General features: G+C 37.3%; 1 long non-coding RNA gene across 1 annotated transcript in view; it reads right to left on the bottom strand.

Moving 5' to 3' along the window:
* The window catches only part of LOC139937098 (uncharacterized), an 85,958-nt gene that overhangs the window by 30,505 nt on the left and 33,544 nt on the right, over positions 1–21,909 (bottom strand). Inside the window, exon 3 of the long non-coding RNA XR_011786048.1 lies at positions 5,014–5,072. This is a non-coding gene — a long non-coding RNA (uncharacterized lncRNA). The remainder of the gene's footprint in view (positions 1–5,013; positions 5,073–21,909) is intronic.

Raw genomic sequence — 21,909 nt, 5'->3', positions numbered from 1 at the left:
AAGCACAAAAATTTGCTTATCATCAAATTTCTTCTTTGGTAACAACAGGATTACCAACCAAATTTCCATTTTGTTGCATTTCCTAGTTACTGGTATTCAGCTGTTGTATGCATATCTTGAAAATCACATAGAAATTTGGTTGGGAAATCCTGTTTTTATCAAGGCAAACATTTCATGCTAAGCAAGTTTTTGTGCTTAGCAGCTCTATGAAATTGGACCCTGGACTTAATGTAGAATACCTTGATCACGCTGCATCCTCTCTTGGCTTAGTCTTCTCTAATACACCAGGCACCCCCCCCCCCCCCCCTCCACTTCATTGATCAGACCATGGCTAGGAATGGTGGCTTGTAATACGACGTTTCAAGACTCCCCTTGTTCACTCCATACAAATCCAATTCAAGGCTGGCACCAGCGAAATAAGCTGATTTCTGGTTTGCACTAAAAAATTGCCGTTCGCTCGACAAGGATTTATTATGTTTACGATAAAAGGTGGTTTTCATTGTTAGTAGAATATAAGAGGAAATTCGTTAGATATCAATCAACCAATTTGTTTTTTTGCATTGACTTTTCATATCATACAAACAGGTTGTTCATTACTCACTCCAATGTAGAAAATGGCAGTTTACACAAAATAAACGTGACAGTTACTCCAGACTCCACATTTTCGCTCTTTTTTTTTTCTTTTCTTCTGAGAACTGACAAGAGCTGCACATGTGTCAGCCTGACTATCTGCATCTCAATAAAGGGTTTGTTTTGCAAACAATAATATTGCCAATAACCAACGGGTGTTCACTATTGATTAAACTGAAGGATACAAAACATAGCAATCAAACTGCAGAAGGAACACTGTCCTGAATTCGACCGACAAATTTCCTTTCTATAATTTTGCTGCGATGTTGAAAATCAAATCTCTTCAACTGATAACCACAATCATCCCTCCCCTCCATGAGAAAAAAAGAAAGAAAGAAGAAGAAAAAAAAAGCAGTCTCTTGAAATTTCATATATTGGGGAAGGAAAGACAATACCTCCAACCTAGAGCAGCACTCAAGAAGTAAGCATGTTATTTCAGTAAATATGGTTAAGTGGAGGCATCATTTTAGAGCAAGTATAGGTAAGGACTGCAGTGCTCGGGTCAGTGCAAGTGTTTCCATTACCGCTGTAGCAAAATAAACACTCTGGCTTGCTCTTGAGACAACCTCAGAGTCCCCCCGTCCAACACACAAAAATTATCGTCAAGGATGACAACATTCAGAATGGAGTGGTCGGCAGGTGATAAGCACAACACTCTTTCTTTTCTTTTTTTTTTCGCTCCCGTGCCACCTCCATTTTAAAAAGTCCCAGTGTTCACGAAAAGAAGAAAGGAAAAAAAATCTAAAACGGGCAAACTGAGGAACAGCTTTCCTTAATGGACTCCCAAGGCACTGAGTAAAAAAAAAACTAAGAAGAAAGCTACATGTATACAGCTGGTCCCTGCCCGATAGTCAAGAGAGTGGTGATTGAAATGGGACAACGGGTTGATACGACTGGAATGAATGGCCAGAGCAGTGACCGAAAGGAATAGGCGCCGTGACACACTGACCGAAATAAATTGGAGGGGTCACACAGGCATATTGTGTATAGTAGGCAGGGGTTTCTATTGAGGAAAACACACATCACAAAAGAGACACAGCTCGTCTTTAACTGTTTACTCTTCCAGATTTGAGGTGATAGTGGAATGGAAGAGCAATATTTTCGACAATATTTATGTCTGAATTCTTTTGATTTTATGGTATTTAACTATCAAGCTCACTGAAGGTCAGGTCAAACTGCAAAAATGAATCCTTTGTACTAAGAAAGTGCTTGTAAAAGATGTGAATGTGCATACTGTTCAACCAGTGTTGTATTTATTAGTATTGAAAACAGAAATGGCTATTTCTACATCGCACCTATTTGACCGGAGTGTTTTTGTACCGTTTTGCTTCAAAGGGAATGTATATTATTGTTTTGGAGGATGAGTAAATGAATTTCAATCAACCAAATTTAATGGTGATATTTTAGCGGACATTGATATATGTCTATTTGTCTTGCAGCAATGGCAATGAGCAACAGTGATTTGTGGGATCCTTGGATGTTACTCCCTTGACACTATTTCAGATCATGGTTATTATAATTTATTATTGCTTGGTTTATTTCAGAAATAAAAGCTTCCCATCTCCTGAATTGAGTTCTGGCCAAGTATGAACTTTAAAATTTTAGCTTGAATCAAATGTTTTTATTCCTTACGTGTAGTTTAAAATACATTTTAGTCAACATTCAGATGTAAAATTTGCAAGAACATTTACTCCAGCCAAAATCTTTTCAATAACCTCTTTTAAAAAAGCAAAATAATGTTCTTACAAACAGCTTTGCACTTTCAACATCAAGCCATTAAAAAAAGCACCCCGTATCAATTCATTTCAGTCATAAACCAAAATTGTCTTCACACTCAAAACAAGACGTTCACAAAATCAAGTATAAAATCAAATGCCATTACTATAAAATTCAAGTATATTGAATCAAATAAAAAGGTTTCAACTTTGGCCGTCCACCCTAGATGAAGATATGGACTCAAAATAGAAATGACCAACCACACGGTGCACCGTATTGCTGTCTGAGTCTATTAATAAAACAACCATTATTCCAGCGCAACTACAACAGTGCACAGAACGCAGATTTCTTAATTAGTGTGAACAAAAGGAGGCCTGAAAAATAAATTATATTACAGATGACCGTAATGAAGTTACGTGTATGAGTCCAAACTGTATTAAAAATTGACATGAAATATGAATAAATAAAGCTGTTCAGCGATATAACACAAAGCACAACGGGAATATATGCGACCCAGTTCCGTTGGCATTCCTCAAAATTATAATTTAATCAATGATGAAAGTGGACAGGGGCCAAGTTTTGACAGTTTGGACGTACAGTATGAAATACCAGCACGCTGACACTCAACGTGCTCTCTCCGTATTTTTTTTTATATATATTATAAACTTACAAGCGAGCAACGTGACGGAAATGGCTGTTTGGTGCGTGTATTCCTAATATCATACACGGAGACTGCTCGGATGCTGAGGGTTCGTCCTCTTGATTAGATTAAGCAAATAAAAGGAAAAGTGAGCCAGTGGGCTGGACAGTGGGAGCTTGGATAAATAGAAAATAAGCTTTCATGTTAGGATATGATTATCTGGACTTGGCCATTTATTTTCAAGGTTCTCCCTTTTCATCCTTGGGTTTGCATTGTTATCTCAAGGCAATGTTGATCTTATGAATTACACCATTGTTTGCGAAAGAATACCATTTATCCATATCGTTGCGTCAGCGCAAAAAACAGAGTACCTCCATTTTGCAAAAACGTTGTATCTTGCACAAAAATGCTCCAAAGAAATGCTCCTCTGCGGGTAGGCTACTTGGTTTGTGTGGGTGATGTCTTAAAGACACAGGACACTATTGGTAATTGTCAAAGACCAGTCTTCTCACTTGGTGTATCTCAACATATTCATAAAAATAACAATCCTGTGAAAATTTGAGCTAAATTGGTCGTCAAAGATGCGAGATAATAATGAAAGAAAATACACCCTTGTCATACGAAGTTGTGTGCTTTCAGATGCTTGAACTCAAGACCTCAAATTTCAACTATGAGGCCTTGAAATCAAATTCAAATAATTTAGTGGAAAATTACTTCTTTCTCAAAAACGTTGTTACTTCATAGGGAGCCGTTTCTCACAATGTTTTATGCAATCAACATCTCTCCATTGATCGCTACCAGTAAGTTTTTATGCTGAACAGTTATTTTGAGCAATTACCAAGAGTGTCCAGTGTCAAGCTACGATGTTTTGACAACAGTATTATTTTAAGAGATACAACATTTTTTGCACTTACAGTACATATTAATATGATTATAACGTTTACTTTTGCATTTATACCTTCGTATATTGTTTAATTTTAAGGTGACCCAAAGAAACACTTTCTAGAGCAGGAATAGAACTGAGCTATCTAGTCCTATTTAGCATTCTCCCTATATTTGTCATTATCTTCAAGTACGCGCTAATCCTCCAATCAGATTTGCAGAATGGAGTGGTTATAAAAACCTATATTGCACGGCTAATATCACTATCTGCGTCTTGTGTGTTCTTGTCACGCGCCAAGATAAATACGTTATAACACGCGAGCTCGTGGAAATATGGAAATATAGCACATCTGCGTCCAATATCCAACTGGACCTTCGGCCTCGTTGGATATGGTACGCAGAAGCGCTATATTTTTCTGTATTTCCACTTGCCCTTGTGTGATAACTTATAATATCTTTGCTGGGGGGGGGGGGGAGCAGTAAGAAGTCATACAACCATAAACTGATGTATAGCCAGGGATCACACCAAGTTTACGAGCAGCAGTTCTTGCCTGAAATAATGGTGCAGGTGTTTTCATAAAGAAGTTCCTGGTACCAAGAAAGGACCTCGCTGTGAGGTAAGCGGAAGTCTCACCTATAAATTATGCCTTGCATTCAGGTTTCTGGGTTTTATTCAGATTTCCTCGATCAAAGAGAACCAACGCAAGTTAAAGAAACTGCACTCGTTTGAAGTATTTATTTATAAATGTAAATCTAGGTGCTGTTTATGCAGCACTTAATCAAGATTTAAACAAAAGATTTTATTTTAACTTTAAAATATAACTTAATTTATTTTTACTCATTTTTTTTATGATGGGTCTTCCTTTGTTGTTTATTGTGTTTATTTGTAGAGCGCTAAGAAATGCTATGTATGATGCGCTATATAAATATCGTAAAAATTAGTATTATCATTTTTTTCGTTTTAAGGAGATGTTTAGAAAGGGCTACAGACATAGGATCCCAAAACAGAGGCAGCTTAAAAATTTATTTTTATGTATTCATTTTTTGTAAGTGAAAAAAATCAAAAACGGATTATGTAACTAATATGAAAATGAATTCAATACCACTAGAATTTAAACTTAATCAACTCTTTTTACTCCGCTTACCTGTTGATGAAAACTATCCAATTGGTTGCTCTAAGTAAGCATCGTAGAACTCGTCATCACTGTAAAGATACAAGAAGTGGGAAAATGTTTTAAAATTGATGGCATGTTAAACAAAATGATACCAGAACAATGTTGTTATTGTATCTGTTCAATCTCAGATAGAAGAAGTTTGTTTGAAGTAGTAATGTTCGATGTACCATTGTATTTGAATAAATGTGGGAGAAAACAATACTTAAAATACAATGCGATCAATCAAACGCCTTTAAAACATGTTCAACTAGTTTTAAAGACACTGGACACTATTGGTAGCTGTCAAAGACCAGTCTTCTCACTTGCTGTATCTCAACATATATGCATAAAATAGCAAACCTGTGAAAATTTGAGCTCTATTGGTCGTCGAAGTTGTGAGAAAATAATGAAGGAAAATATACCTTGTCACACTTAAGTGTGTGCTTTCAGATGCTTCAGACCTCAAATTCTAAACCTGGGGTCTCGAAATATAATGTTAGAATCAGAATAAGCCATTTGCGAGTAAGATTTGAATATTGTCTGGTGCAATGACTTGCGTAGTCACGATGTACCGCTTACATTTGAAGACTTTGCATAGCAACCTCCAGATAAGCAAACCCTGGTACCATTGTGCCATACACATCCTTTCAGAATTGTGTATGGGTGTTCACCATCTCTTACTTAACTATGCAAAAGCTTGCTCCTAATCATGTGACATAGCAACTGTCTCCATAATCTAAGGAATTCAAATTGAAGCGGTAACTTGTCATTGTACCAGACAATTTTCAAATCTAACACGCAAATGGCTTATTGGGTATTGGGTCATCCCTTGGTCAAGAGGATGCAGTTACATTAGAAGATTTACAAACTCTCAACATCCCAATAAATCAAGAACTTGGTCAGTAGATGAAGATCTCCTCCCTAGTCTGCAGGATGAAGTCTCAATAACCTCCCTGGGGTAATAATAATCAGAAGACTTCGTTACCAACTGCATCCTCACAACTAGAGGACTAGGATAGTAGGACTTCATTCCCTGTAGACTAGGGGATGAAGCCTACTCAATATCATGGGTGTTAGCCGAGTTACAATTCACTGCAAACAGAGACACAGGTTCCATTCACCCTTTAATTTTGTGCACATCTCAGGTCAAAATGTACACAAGGCTGAAATTTTGTTTATAGGTTTGGACCTCCCGACGATATTTAGCAAGGTTTGAAAAAAAAAAACTCACTAGGGACCCTGGACAGTCCAAATACTGTTTTGTCCTTTCACACGAGATGCAATTTGTAAAATTTTGCAACTATGGTCAAACTAAGCAAAGAGGGACACCTGCTCAAGTGCTGTCATGTGAAAAGAGAAATAGATACAAACAGGGCCTAAATTTCATGGCTGTGCTTACCGCCGAATTCTGCACTAAGGATCACCATTCTCCACATTTCTGCACTGGCTGCTTAGGCAAAGAATGACTAATAACAAGGAGTTCGCACACGCACAAGCAACCATTCCCTATTATCCAATGAAAAACGCTTGATGAAATTCCCTGCTTCCGCTACAATGATTCTTTGCTTACGGTAAGCAGAGCCATCAAATTTAGGCCCTGGGGCCTAATTTTATAAAGCCTGTAAGCACAAAAACCTGCTAAGCACAGAAAAGCTTAAATGCTTAACAGAAACAGTTTACCAGCCAAAATAAATATACATGAAGTTGATATTGTTGTGACTGGTGTCCAACCAAATTTTGGCTGAGCACAGAAATTTGTCAAGCAAGTATTTTCTGCTTAACAAACAGCTTTATGAAATAAGGCCCTGACTTGACAACATCACTGAGGAGGAAGTCCATTCACAAGAATTGACAAGCTTCTTATCTTCACAGCAGTATATTATATGTAACACACAAACCAACGTGACAAGGACAAATTGGCCCATGATGTCCAACGCTCTGCTGTTGGTCCTCAATTCACATGACAGCAATTTAACTGGGGTCCCTTGCTTCATTTTAACATGGGTGTAAAATACAGCAATGTTTGACAAGATTTTGTAAGAGAATTTGGACAGTAGAAACAATGTGATACACATGTCGTAAAATGTTACAACCGTGCTACAATTTAGCCAGGGACCCTTGCTAAATTGCTTTGGTGTGAAAGGGGCTTCACAGCAGTATCTTGCCCATGAGGCCCGCCTCTCTGCTGTTAGTCCTCAATTCACACAACAGCAATTAAACTGGGGTCCTTTGCTTAATTTTTTAGCATGGTTGTAAAATGTAGCAATGTTTGACAAGACTCTGCAAGAGAATTTGGACAGTGCAATGGCAACACTTATCATTTCACACGATGTACATTTCCGTACAATTTTACAACCATGCTACAACTTAGCAAGGAACCCTTGCTAAATTGCTATGGTGTGAAAGGGGCTTTATCTTCACAGTAGTATCTTGTAATAAACAAACCAAGGTGACAAGGACAAGTTGCCCAATGAAGTCTGCCTCTGCTGTTGATTGTCTCAGACCATCTCTATTCCCCCAAGGACATGGTCAAGGTGATGAGGATCTACCACTGACTACAAGACTGACATGACTGATAGGAGCAGGAGATATTAACAAGTGCACTACTGAATTGGGTTCATCTGGAAGTCAATGTAGTATGGCCGAGTACAAAAATAAACATGTTTAACGTCCGTCCAAGTGGCTATTTATTTATCAAGATGGACGTTATTCTTTTTCAAATTTCAAATATCCATAGGTTTTTTTTCTACTTTTCAAATACAATACATAAATAATGGGCAAGGAAAAAAATGAAAGAAATATAAATTGTTTTTAAAGGAAGAGGTTTATTTTTTTATATAAATGGCCCCAACACATTTTTAAATGGCTGAGCTTTTTTTTTCCTTCAAAACTTAATTTCTTGCTGAGACCATAAATATATATCCTTTATTCCGTTTACAAACAAAAAATCATTACAAACAAAAAACAAACAAATTATAAAAAAAAGAATTTAAAAAAGGAGGCAGCCTCTAAAAAGGAAGGGGCGGGGACCCTAAACATGTATCTTTTTTTTTCACTTGGCCTAATATATTGAATAGACCTCTACCATTTGTAAATAGGGATGTTCATATAGCTGGAGAAGAACATCATTGATCTGTCTCAAGGATGTATGATAAAATGTAAATGAAGTACAAATACCTTGGAAAGATACATAATTTAGTTTGTATGGCCAGGAAACTCCACGTAAATAGCGTAATAAAATAGCGTAATAAAATTGGAAAATCTGTAAGACAAACCAAGAAAATGTAAATTTTTTGTCTTGGCTCCTTTTTGCGAAGGGTCAAAAAAGCGTTGTCGCTCAAAGGTTGTGCGTATGCGCACATACCAATAGTTTTATTTTACATCGAGTATAGGAGTATTAAATGTGTACTGCGTAAAATAACGCGATATGCTCACGTGTCATGCCTAGATGTTTAAACACTTTTTACTGTGTTTATATTATCGGTTGAAACGCCCTCATGTGATGCCCTCTTGACCAATCAAAATGGATAAACTATCCCCGGTATTTATGAAATATAATCTTGACTTCTAATGTTTTCAAGACTCACACTTAAATGGAGTATGAGTAAGCCAAAATGTTGACAGGTTTGTTATTTCATTTTGAATTGAACCAATTGACTAGAGCGGGATTTGAACCAACGACCTCAGGTTTAACGTGCCGGCGCTCTACCAACTGAGCTATCTAGCCCTATGTTGGTGGTCTCCCAATTTTGTCAATATCTTTGTTCGAGAGGTGCCTGTCAGAAGCCATTAAACCGCAAACTGCAGTGTAGCCAGGGATCACACCCGGGTAACGATACAACCTGGGAAGCGACAGACAGGGGATCACCTAAAGGGGATGCGACTTTTTATATCAGATATCAAATAATAAACCACAAGGGAAACTGACTGGGTACATTTTTAAATGATTTTGGATTAAACAAAGAAAAATTGACTAGAGCGGGATTTGAACCAACGACCTCCGGTTGTTCAATCCAAAATCATTTAAAAATGTACCCAGTCAGTTTCCCTTGTGGTTTATTATTTGATAGGTTTGTTATTTCATTACATAAAACATTAATACTGTCGGAGAGTTGTGCAATAAATGTTAGCATTCATTACTGTTATTGAACAGGGAACACGACCAAGATGGTGACAGCGTGATAAAGGTCTTTATCTTCAAGTACGCACTAATCCTCCAATCAGATTCGCAGAATGGAGTGGTGATAAAAACCTATATTGCACGGCTAATATCACTACCATGCGTATTGTGTGTTCTATGTCACGCGCCAAGTTTGCTTGAAGATAAATACGTTATCACATGCGCGCTCGTGGAAATACGGAAAATATAGTGCCTGTGCATCCCATATCCAACTCGGCCTTCGGCCTCATTGGATATGGGACGCAGAAGCGCTATATTTGTCCGTATTCCACTCGCGCTTGTGTGATAACTTATAATAACATACAGGGAACCTGACAACACTGAGATGAAATACCATTACACTGCATTTGCATTATGGACACCCTTCATCTCTCTGATCATAATGGCTTTATTATGAATGGACATTGAATAGACAACGACCAAAAAAAAAAACCCATTACTTTCCATCAGTCTGGATGGCTTCACCAATTTACAGAAAATTGACCCAGATTTGAAAAGGAATATTACAGTCACCACCGCCGTGGAATAGAATTCATTCTTTGCAATCAAGACTACAAGTTAAGTGTACATTGAATTCAGATGTAGGGATTTAGCTGGTGGCCTGTGGTATGTATAAAAGGACGAGCCTGATGCGTAACTTTTAAGTTTAAAACCAGTTAGTCGTCTCTCCTGTAAAAAAAATCAAGGTAGCATTCATTACCAGTTGGTTCGAATCCCACTCCAGTCAATTCTATGTTCAACCCCAAAAATCATTTTAAAAATTAACCCAGCCAGTTTCCCCTGTGGTTTTATATTGATATAAAAATCTCAAGAACAGAACCATAATTTCAAGAGATTAAAAAAGAGATTCCTCCATACAAAAAATCTGTAAACCATTTCCTTCCCACATGTCCAGAAAGCAGTTCAATGGTTTAATATAATCTGATTTAATAAGTTCATATCTACTGAATAATAATCACCTACTATGTAGGATTGTATATCACTTACAACAATTATTTAGTAGCCTCCCCCCCAAAAAAAATAAAAAACAAAAAAAAAACAACAACACACCAACAACCCCAAAACAAGGAATCACAAAAACACAATTTTTAAAAACTTATAGCGTGTGTGTCTTTCCTATCAAACAAAAATACAAATTTCCACTTTCCAGTATGCCAAACTTTTTTCAACCATTCGCCATTCTGCTTGTTTTGATCATGCTCTCCCTGTTTTCCCGCCCCTTTTTCTAATTTATATGCTCACATCCACAACAAGCCTTCTTATTGCAGTTTGGGCCCCTCTACTTTTAATAGCCCTTTACATGGTTATATACACCCCTATGTTCTGACATCTCTATGTTTCAATCTCTATGTTCCAGCACCCCTAGTAAATTTTTTCCTAATCTTAACCTTAACCCGTACCTTAACCCTTACCCTAACCCTAGCATGTTAACCATAAGGGGTTTTTTTCCCCGGATCATAGGGGTGTGTGAATATCAGCCACCCCTTTTCACACTATATGGCAAATTCTCAGGGATAAGAACCCCAGGAATCTCCTGGGGAATTTTAACCACACCACTATACACTTCATGCAATTTTCCTGGGGAACATTTGCCAGGCTATCCGGGCTAACCCTATTCCCATGCAAAGGTAGCTATTTCCCACGATTTCACTAGGATTAGCAGTTCAAACGTGAAAACATCAACCAAGTTTCCCAGGAGTTCCCCAGTAAATTTATCTGGTGTGAAAGAGAAGGGAGTGTCCAGGATTGGAAGCGGGCTGTAGTTGGTGATACAAAGACCGGTCTGATTTTGGTGGTGGTGCAGGCCCTGACAACGACTACAACGCACATGGGTCCAGGGTTTGCTCTTCCTGTAGTTGAGCGTAACAAGTGCCTACTTCACTAGGATCAGCAATTCAAACGTGAAAACATCAACCAAGTTTCCCAGGAATTCCCCAGTAAATTTATCTGGTGTGAAAGTGACTGTAGTGTCCAGAACAGGCAGCAGGCTGACCCAATTTTGGTGGAGTAGGCCACTGAAACGACAACTACAACAACGCACATGGGTCCAGGGTTTGATCTTCCTGTAGTTGAGCGTAACGAGTGCCTGGAGCTGACCGGTACTGACAGGTGCATCCTCGGGGAGATTTCCTAAGGAAATTGATTGTAAGCTGCACAATTTGTAGGCTTTTTGTGTCAATTGATTGGTGATACAGGAAACTCATGATATGCCCAATAGGGCAAATCCATGTCTTTATCAATGTTAGCGCGGCTGGTTGAGGTATAGCGTCCAACACAAGTTAAGGCAAATGAAAAGTTATTATGACTGCAGCTTACACGGTACAGGTATTGTCAACTCCAGTATTTTTTCATTAATTTGAACATTTGGCTTAGAGTTTCTGCAATTACTTCATTACAACTGCATCCATTACGAGGTTTCTCCCAGAAATATAATTATTCTCTTACGACCAATATAAGCCTGCTAGAACCCTGCGATCTTCAGATATTACTTTGCTCGTTCTCTCTCTCACTCACAATACCTGTTGTTTCTTATGTACAGTACCAAGGATACGATTATATCAAATGAAAAACTCTGAACATTTGGAAAAACTTTCCTCTTTGTGTCAAGATTTATCTTGAAACAATCCTTTTTCTTTTTCCCAAATTTTAGGGGTTATTTCATTTCATAAAAACTCAACAGTAGAATCGCAAGATGTGAAATTGTAGATTCAGTCAGAACATGGCCCCCAAAAAATCATCTCTTTGAAGGTAATTTGGGCCTCTTCCAAGAACATTTTAAGACAATTAATCAACCCTCAAACCAGGAAAACGCCTGATGAACCAAACGCCTGCACTGCAGAAGCTGTTCTACTTTAGAAAACTCCAACTCATTCAAAACTCTGCGGTTCGTCTCATCACCCGGTTAAGAAAACGCGATTCAATTACTCCAGCTTTGCAATCTCTCCATTGGCTTCCTATTCATTCTCGCATCATCTTCAAAATTCTCCTTCAAACATTTCTATGCAGTCGGGGAACTGGACCAACTTACCTGAAAGATCTACTAACTCCATACACTCCTACTAAAAACCTCCGTTCTGCTAACAAAGACACCCTCGTTATCCCTAAAGTTACCACCAAACATGGTCAACGCAGTTATCAGTTTGCTGCTCCTCACTTATGGAACAATCTCCCTCTACACATCAAACAAGCCACCATGATCTCAAGTTTCAAGACTCTTCTCAAAACATATCTATTCAAATCTTCATACCTAATTATTCTTTTGTTTTCCGCTGAGCGCTTAGAGACTTTCTTTTGGAGGTGTTAGGCGCTATAGAAATACGGTTGTTATTATTTAAAGCCGTGAGCTGTGCTGAGATCGCCAGACTAACTTTAAAACTTACTCATTTGATAATCCTGGCACTATGACAAGAAATACACAGTAGCCTTTAAGTCTGGTAACTGTAAGCTTCTCAGATTGTGTATTCCAATTATGGATTATTCTTCCTGCTTGGACATGACTGTTTCAGATTTTGGGGGATGAAGCAATTATAAAAGAAACTGTGAGACTAGAAAGGTGAGTTACTGATTGTTAGCATTTGGAGAATTCTTATAATAGGAGTACAAAAGATGTACATATACCTCAAGACTCGCTTTAGTTTGACAAGTTTGTGTGGGAAAAAAACCCAAAGATGTCTATTTGCCATCACCATTATCATCATGCTGTCTTCTTTCCTAAATTCCTTGCAAACAAACACACATGGAAACTACAGGTTTTGATTAAAAGGCTGCCGGCAATCAAAAACTATCTAATCTCCATCGTCTGCTACTGAACCAGAATCTCTTTTCTTTCCCCCCCCCCCAACCCATCCATGATGAAGACCAACTCTTTGACTAGTACTAGTCAACCGGCCATCTGTTCTACATCCACAATCCTCCCTATGCTTTCTCCCAAGAGTTTCCCTCCTGACTGAATCCCTGGTTCAATGACCAGTCACTGTACAGCCACTATTTACATCCTCAAGAAAAAGACGGGGAGGCAAGGTAAAATATAAAAAAATGCTAACCGTGTATCATACAGACGATATAGACATTGCCCGACTCGGCTGTCAAAGCAAGAAAGTGATTAATGTCCTGCCAAATACCCCTGTCAGAAATAACTGCAGGAGAGAAGCAAGGTTCTGTTTACAAACTACACAAAGACAGTAAAGGACACACTTGAACTTAACGGGTAAAATGTTCCTACCTGTACTTCCTGGAATTTAGGTCTCATGCACTCTCTCCGAGTTCAAACAGAATTTACACCATTTTGTTTTTTTGCAGATTTTTCCTTGAACAAGAGATCCTACCCTGTGGAAATTTTTAACTCGGCACAGGCGATGTACCTACTTTTGTTGAAATCGGGTACGACACGATTTCAAAGATCGGGATAAATGAATGATACGTGCAAGAAATTACAAGGGTCAAAGGAGCCCTAACCTGTTGCCAACTACGGAAAGAGATCTTTATGAAATAAAATTGAAAACATGCTGTCTGACTGCAATGTCATGGTCATGCTCCAATCTTTTGAAAAATACTTTATGAAAATAAGCTTAATCCTTTGAGCCTAGGGCACTTTATGGGTACACAAATATTCTAAAGCGAAAAACCCCATACCATTGAAAAGAAAAATGTTTGTAGTTGTGAAAATACTTCTTTACACAACTTTTCTAATTTGCATGCATTAAAATATTATTAAAGGGAAGATTCGGTTTTATGGGTTTTGAGGTAACTATTGCATAGTCAATGTCTGTCATGAGTTATGAGTTTTGAGATTTGCATGGTGAGGTATCAACACTTTTTATGTTTTTTGTCAAGGTTTTGCATTGTGAGGTATCAATGTTTTTAACAGTTTGCGATAACACCATGTGTAATCTACTTAGAGACTGTAGAAAAAAAATCAAACACACATCATAACAAGTTCGTAACGAAAACATCAGAGCAAAGTATACCCATGGTGATACTTGAAACCACAATTTCAGTTTTTTGCTTTTTTTTTAAAGAATCGTAATAATCATATTTTTTAATACATCACTAAAATCACTAAAAATTATCAGTTTCAATTCAAAAGTTTTTGTTTGTTTTCATTCACTTGATGAGCATGATGAGCTCAATTGAATGCAATGCCAGAAGACTTGTCATGTAGACTTGATACAAAGCGTAGCTACAAACAAACAAACAATGAATATGGAAAAATGCTCATAAAACTTATTTTGGTTGCACTTCAACAAGAGTGTTAATGTAAGCTTAACTGGAACTAAATGCTAACAATGATCAGTTATTGTACCGCCTCGGCAAGTTTTTAGATTAAACTAAATTGTGCAATATATTTTGTTAAAGGCAGTGGACACTATTGGTAATTGTCAAAGACTAGCCTTCACAGTTGGTGTATCTCAACAAATGGGTAAAACAACAAACCTGTGAAAATTTGAGCTCAATCGGTCATCGAACTTGCGAGATAATAATGAAAGAAAAAATACCCTTGTCACGCAAAGTTGTGTGAGTTTAGATAGTTGATTTCGAGACTTCAAGTTCTAAACTTGAGGTATGATTTCGAGACTTCAAGTTCTAAACTTGAGGTCTCGAAATCAAATTTGTGGGAAATTACTTCTTTCTCGAAAGCTATGGCACTTCAGAGGGAGCCATTTCTCACAATGTTTTATACCATCAACCTCTCCTCATTACTCGTCACCAAGAAAGGTTTTATGCTAATAATTATTTTGAGTAATTACCAAAAGTGTCCACTGCCTTTAACAGGCTGTATTTGATGATCAAACCTGTGTCACCAATCTTTTGAACTGACTCCTGAGGGGCTGATCAGGCCTGTGATATACTTCTTGGGGTGAGCCGGGTGTACGGGAATGTAAGATAAATTCTATCACTCCGACTCATAAGAACCTCTTCTAGACGACATCACTTACTTTTTTTCTGAACATGTTAATGACACTGGATACTCTTGGTAATTATACTCAAAACAATTGTTAGCATAAAAACTTTGGTATTAATGAGTAATAGAGGGCCAATGATAGTATAAAACATTTTGAGAAATGGTTCCCTCTGAAGTAACGTAGTTTTTGAGAAAGAAGTAATGCTCATTTTAAAAGTATTTGAATTGAATTCGAGACCTCAGCTGAGGTCTTGAATTCAAATAACTGAAAGCACACAACTTGTGCGACAAGGGTGTTTTTTCTTCAATTATTCTCTCACAACTTCAACGTCTAATTGAGCTCAAATTTTCACAGGTTTGTTATTTTATGCATATGTTGAGATACACCAAGTCTTTGACAATTACCAATGGTGTCAAGTGTCTTTAAAGAAGAAAAAAAAGGAAAGAGAAGCCGTCTCTGATCCCTGGATCCCAAAGTGGTGTCTGGTGATGTTTATTTCATTTGCCTAAATGAACCATGAACTCCTTAGACAGCAAACACAAGGTACATCGAATCATGTAATATGAACTACTAGCGAACATGCTTTTAATCATTTGGTATGTTCACACAACACAGTCAAAGATGGCGAAGTAGACTTACATTATTTTCTCGGCACAGGAGAAATGCTGGCAAGCGTGAGAGAAGACCTCCTAAGAAACATATAGAAACCAGGGTGACCTGACCTCTGATATAGCACACGACACAGCAGCCCGTAATCAATAATGTATTAGAACTGTCTACTCCTTCCAAGACGGAGCCTATATTCGGCAGAAAACTCAACTCAGTATCAGCACATCACACAGTTTTACATCCTGGCCCGACATGTTTACAAAAATGCCAAGCAGTTCCCCAACCTACATTAATATCTGCACGCTGAATGTCCCAGTCTTAATACGCCAAAAGCAATGGTCAGGCATTCCTACAGTTTCCTACTACCTTATACCCGTGCACTTGTATTTGTTCTATGTAATTGAGGTTTGGGGTCAAATGTGTAATCGGGCCTGCCGTGGATTATTCCATGCGCTACCCAAGGGGGATGTTCAAATCTCAGACGCCAGCTTAACCGAACACCAGATATGCTCCATCAAAATAACCCTAAGTCTTCATACACTGCTTCGTCATTTTTTTTTTCCTCACTGAGGCATTTAATGTATAAGTAGGAAATTGGGCCAGATTACATCACAAAGAAACAACCTTGCAAAATGTAGGCCAACTGTTATAGTTTCCATCACAGAGCATAATTAATTTTTGCATTAAAGGAACACGTTGTCTTGGATCGGACGAGTTGGTCTATAAAAAGCGTTTGAAACCGTTTGTTATGAAATGTATATGGTTAGAAAGATGTTTCAAAAGTAGATTATAATGATCCAAACAAGTAGCACTCAAAATTGCACGGTTTTCTTTTTACGTCGCGATCTATCACGGCCGGCCATCCATAAATGGCTGACCGTGTTATTGGACGAGGTAAAAAGAATACCACGCAATTTCGAGGCATATTTGTGTAGATCATTGTATTCTACTTTTACATCATCTTTCTAACCGTATGCATTTTATAACAAACGGTCACAAAACGCTTTTCAAAGACCAACTTGACCGATCCAAGGCAACGTGTTCCTTTAAAGTTGAAGCTGATTCTGAGCGATTCGTTATTTTACCATGCGGTTTTTTGAATGTGTATTTAAAGAAATTGCTGTGTGTTTGAGAATTTGTATTGAGGAAATAATTAATTTGTCATGTATTCTGATAAAACTTACAACAAATAAATAAATAAAATGACATTTCAATAGCCCCCAAGATATCAAATTCTGTTCAAGTTTTATCAAATTTGTTCACTATGGTACAGCAACAAAATTACTTTGAGTTATTGTTCATCAAAGCACATAAAGTTTGTTGAAACCCTCAAATTGAAAAAAAAAACATGAGAAGATATCCAGATTAAACTTTGAATGAATAAATCAACATTGAAAGCTTTCTAAGGGTGTCATATCTGCATGCTTCTCAAATCTATATTTATTCATTTAATTTTTTAATCCTGCAGAAGTTGCTACCTACATTCACACTAGCGGCCTTTGAGTTGTGGAAAAGTGGTTAAGATTACATTTTGTGTATTTATGTAGTACATAATTGCTCATGCCACTGCGCCATGCATACCATGATAAGAAAGACCATCATAGCCGTAAAGGCAAGTACAACCTTTGAAGTGATAACAATTGTCTTCTCGTTGCCTCCATTCTGGAAGTAAATTGGTCTTGGCTTCCTTTAAAGACACTGGACACAATTGGTAATTATTCAAAATAATTGTTAGCATAAAAACTTATTTGGTAACAAGCAGTGGAGAGCTGTTGATGGTATAAAACATTGTGTGAAACGGCTCCCTCTGAAGTAACGTAGTTTTCGAGAAAGAAGTAATTTTCCATGAATTTGATTTCGAGACCTCAGAATGAGATTTTGAGGTCTCGAAATCAAACATCTGAAAGCACACGACTTCATGTGACAAGGGTGTTTTTTCTCTCATTATTATCTCGCAACATCAACGACCAATTGAGCTCAAATGTGCACAGCTTTGTTATTTTATGCATATGTTGAGATACTTCAAGTGAGAAGACTGGTCTTTGACAATTACCAATAGTGTCCAGTGTCTTTAAGATGTAACTATATACATTTCTAATGTAAATGCCCTTCAATATCAAATCCCTCCACATTGGGGGGGGGGGGGGATATATACTTCGCAACATACAGTGTAGATGAGATGAATTCCTTGCATACAGGGCACTATACTATGTCTTTCTACAACACAATCCACCCATGAACCCTGTCAACAATTCCATTCCAATCAAACAAATTACGAATTGTCTGGAAATGGATAGCAGACACATGCATCCATGATAATGCCAACTCTATCATCCAAAGGAAGTCCATGGCCTTGGCAATGTTTATTAAAAGATGTAAAAATTAGAGGACTTGAGGGTTGTTTAGGCTCACTCTAGGGAAGTACATGTATCTCTTATTGTACAACCTTGGCATTCATTATGAGAAGGTTTTGCTTTTAAGTGTCTCCAAGGTCATTATCAGGTTTGATGTATAACAAGTTAGACTGGAGGCAAAGTACAGCAATATTAAAGGCACCGCACCTTATCGGTAATTGTCAATGAGCAGTCTTCTCACTTCACAAAACTAAATTTTGGTCGTCGAAGTTGCGAGAGAATAATGGAAGCAAAATACACCATTGTTGCACAAGTTTTGTGCTTACAGATGCTTGAATTTAAAAACCTCAGCTGAGGTCTCAATTCCAATTCAAATATTTAATTGAGAAATTACTTCTTTCTAAAAAACTATGTTACTTCAGAGGGAGCTATTTCTCGCAATGTTACCTCTCACCATTACTCGTAATCAAGAAAGGCTTAATGTTAATAATTATTTTGAGTAATTACCAATAGTGTCCACTACCTTTAAAGGCCTGCATAACAATTGTATTCATGATTGAGATTTAGTTTTTGTTTTTTTGAACCACATCCATATATTTTTGGTTCATCAAAAAAGGGTGAATAAAAAATCTGTCATTATAGTGTGCTATGGGTATTTTGGTTTCAATACAGCTTGCATAATAAAAAATAAACCTCTTTAAGTTTGGTCAAAACCTTTAACATGCATGAAGGCACTAATCTTACAGAGACCAAATTAAGACACCATCCAGGATTAAAGTATTCAAAGAGCTACCAGACTCCAAAACATTTGTAATCCAATATTCAAATTCCCCCTTTACAATTTAAATATTAGGATCAAAGCACTTTGGTTAGCTATTCACATTAAAAATCCGATGATTCTTAATCAATTTTGAACTTACAAAAAGCAGGTTCAAATCCCGCTCACGTTAAGTTTTATTTGTTCAACCAAAATTTACATTCATAAATATCCTAGACAGTTTCTTATTGGTGGAGAGCGCGTCTTGTGGGGGTGTTTAAACGGTTGATAACGACCAGCTGGAGCTGTTAATAACTGGTTGTTTTTGGATATGTTTGTGCGGGTTAGCCCACAACCTTGTTCGCAGGAGTGATTGATCTTGCATTAAGCGCACAAATACATCAAAAACCGTCTCATAAAAATGCACCACACTTACATAGCTAGACATCGGGAAACAGATAAGTTTTTACAGAGTTTCCTAGTTAATTACGTCTTTTTACCAAAATGCGTTTATGAATTGGAATAAAAGAGTAGTAGTGACTCAATCTTATTCGGGCATTTAAAACCTTGCAGGGTCGTGGCCATGCCGGTTTTAAACAGTCGATTAAGAACTCGTTGCTACCCTTTTATTCCCTTATTAAAAAGCAGGACAAGTGCATACTTGGAAACAAATCTCTTTTTAACACTGCTCCCTGAAAATGTTGCTTTAAGAAAAAGTGTAATTTTACATTCAGAAACAAAAGGTTGCATTCACTTCAACCCTTCAACTGTCTCATTTTGTGTTAACTTCACAACATCAAAATAACTTGAGTAAAAGTTTACAAAGAAAATGTTGTTGGTGTTACCTTTACACTAATGTGTGAGAACCACTGCACACGTAGTGCTCTCCTGAAAGAAATTCGGAAAAATTGGTGCGAGGCTAAAAGTAAAACAATATTCAGCAAAATAGTGTTCTAAAGTCCTGTCAGATGATTATTGGTTAAATTTAACAGTTTGGTAATTAACAATTATGTACCCGTACTGCTCATTCTATAATATCTGGTCATACACAGTAGGTACAAGATGACTAACAGCTCAAAGGATGTAGGCTAATTTGCTGGGTATTCCAAAAATATCATTTCCAAAATTTGAGCGGACACTACTTTTTAAAATCGAAGGTTTGCCAAAATATTATCTCAATCTTCTCTGGCCAATTGTGATGGTTGAAACTTACTTTTTCATTTCAATGTGTCTTTCATGAGTAGATTGTTATTATGGACAAGAGAAAGGGCCACTGATTAGTTCGTGTATGAGGTCTCGAAATCAAACATTTTGTGGAAAATAACTTCTTTCTCAGAGGGAGCTTTTCTCACAATGTTTTATACTATCAACAGTTCTCCATTGCTTGTTACCAAGTAATTTTTAATGATAATTATTTGGAGTAATTACCAATAGTGTCCACTGCCTTTAAACCATACTTGCCCACAAGTGCATTTATAAAAGCTTTCAACGCACAAACTAATTTTTTTTTTACATGTAAGTAAAGAGATTCCCAACTCAAATCACCTCCAACAAAAAGCTAACGCTTTGTTAAATGTGTTCTTTGGACTAAATAATAGTAAAAATGTCTGGTAGTTAAGTATTTGATTCACACGAATAAACTTATCTATAAAATGATTTACAAAAATCCAGATTATGACAACTACATGTACATTTATTATCCTCATAAAAGAGATAAGGGTATATTTTGATTAATGATCATTTATCACAACCAGTAGATGCACCACTTTGCCTGCTTGCTTTACATAACAAAAACCACACCAAAATACCCCATTTTAGGCATTCATGTTAAACATGAATGTGTTCGTCTCACAATGTTCCCCTCCAACATAACCTTCCCGCCCCGTCATAAAGAATTACCCGTCATGTTTTGCAATACAAGGCACCCACTGCATAATTAGACTGTGCGTCTGTGGCAACTTGCCAGGAAAGACTCACTGGAAAGTAAATATATATCACACTCGGGGACTAGTCTTGCATAGTCTTGCCGCAGACACACACAAGTCGGTCGAGTAAATAACCCCGGCTGGTCATACCGTACCGTGTGTTGATGTTCTTGCGGGGTCAGGAGGTTTCGCAGACAGATTACAACAGGATTCTATATCTTGTTTTTATGAGGTGAATATGATAAAATGGATAATTTATCAAAAGGGAAGACTTTAAGCTAGGGGATGTTGTGGTTTACCATCCAATCAACCCATTCGTTGAGTGAACGCGGCCTGTTTATTTGGGGTCAATTGGTTCTCAATAAAGAAACATTAGGGACGTTAGTGTTTCAGGCATTTTAAAGGAAAAAATACTTGATTTTGACAGGTATTTGCAAATAGCCAAATGTCTTTTTAAGTGCACAATTATTTACAACTATATAATTTACGCTAAACATTTTTAAAGTCATGGATGATGTGGTTTGTATAAAACTTATTTTAGTGAGAAAATTACTTCTCTCTCAAAAACTACGTTATTTGAATTTAATTCAATACCTCTGAATACAGCTGAGGTCTTGAATTCAAGCATCTGAAAGCACACAACATTTGCAACAAGGGTGTTTTTTTCTTTCACACACTCTCTCGCAACTTCGACGACCAATTGAATTCAAATTTTCACAGGTTTGTTATTTTGAAATGCATTTATGATGAGATATACCAAGTGAGAAGAATGGTCTTTGACAATTACCAATGGTGTCCAGTGCCTTTAATGTGTATGGCAGGATTAATTTATGATGAAGACGCTTCGTTTAAAAACGACCCTCTTGCCCCTTGACTCCTCTCCCTAGAAATATTATATACATGTACTGCAAGAAGCAAGCTAAGAGGGGCCTATAAATAACATTCAAGATTTCATCTTATAAATCTTTCAGCTGGATGTGTATGGTTGGGGCAGATGCAGGAATTCTGAACTCTTGATCCGATACAGGTGTACAGCAAGGTCTCAAGGAGGAAGCTTGTTGAGAAAGTGGACATTATTGATGAGCAGGTAGTGTTATAAAATAATGGAAATAACTCATGATAAATCTGTCAGACCGCGGTACAAGCAGCAAGTAATGCT

This window comes from Asterias amurensis, chromosome 5 (assembly GCF_032118995.1).
Source record: "Asterias amurensis chromosome 5, ASM3211899v1".
Taxonomy (NCBI): Eukaryota; Metazoa; Echinodermata; class Asteroidea; order Forcipulatida; family Asteriidae; genus Asterias; species Asterias amurensis.
Note: the sequence above shows the minus strand (reverse complement) of the source record. Positions and strands in the feature narration are given on the sequence as shown.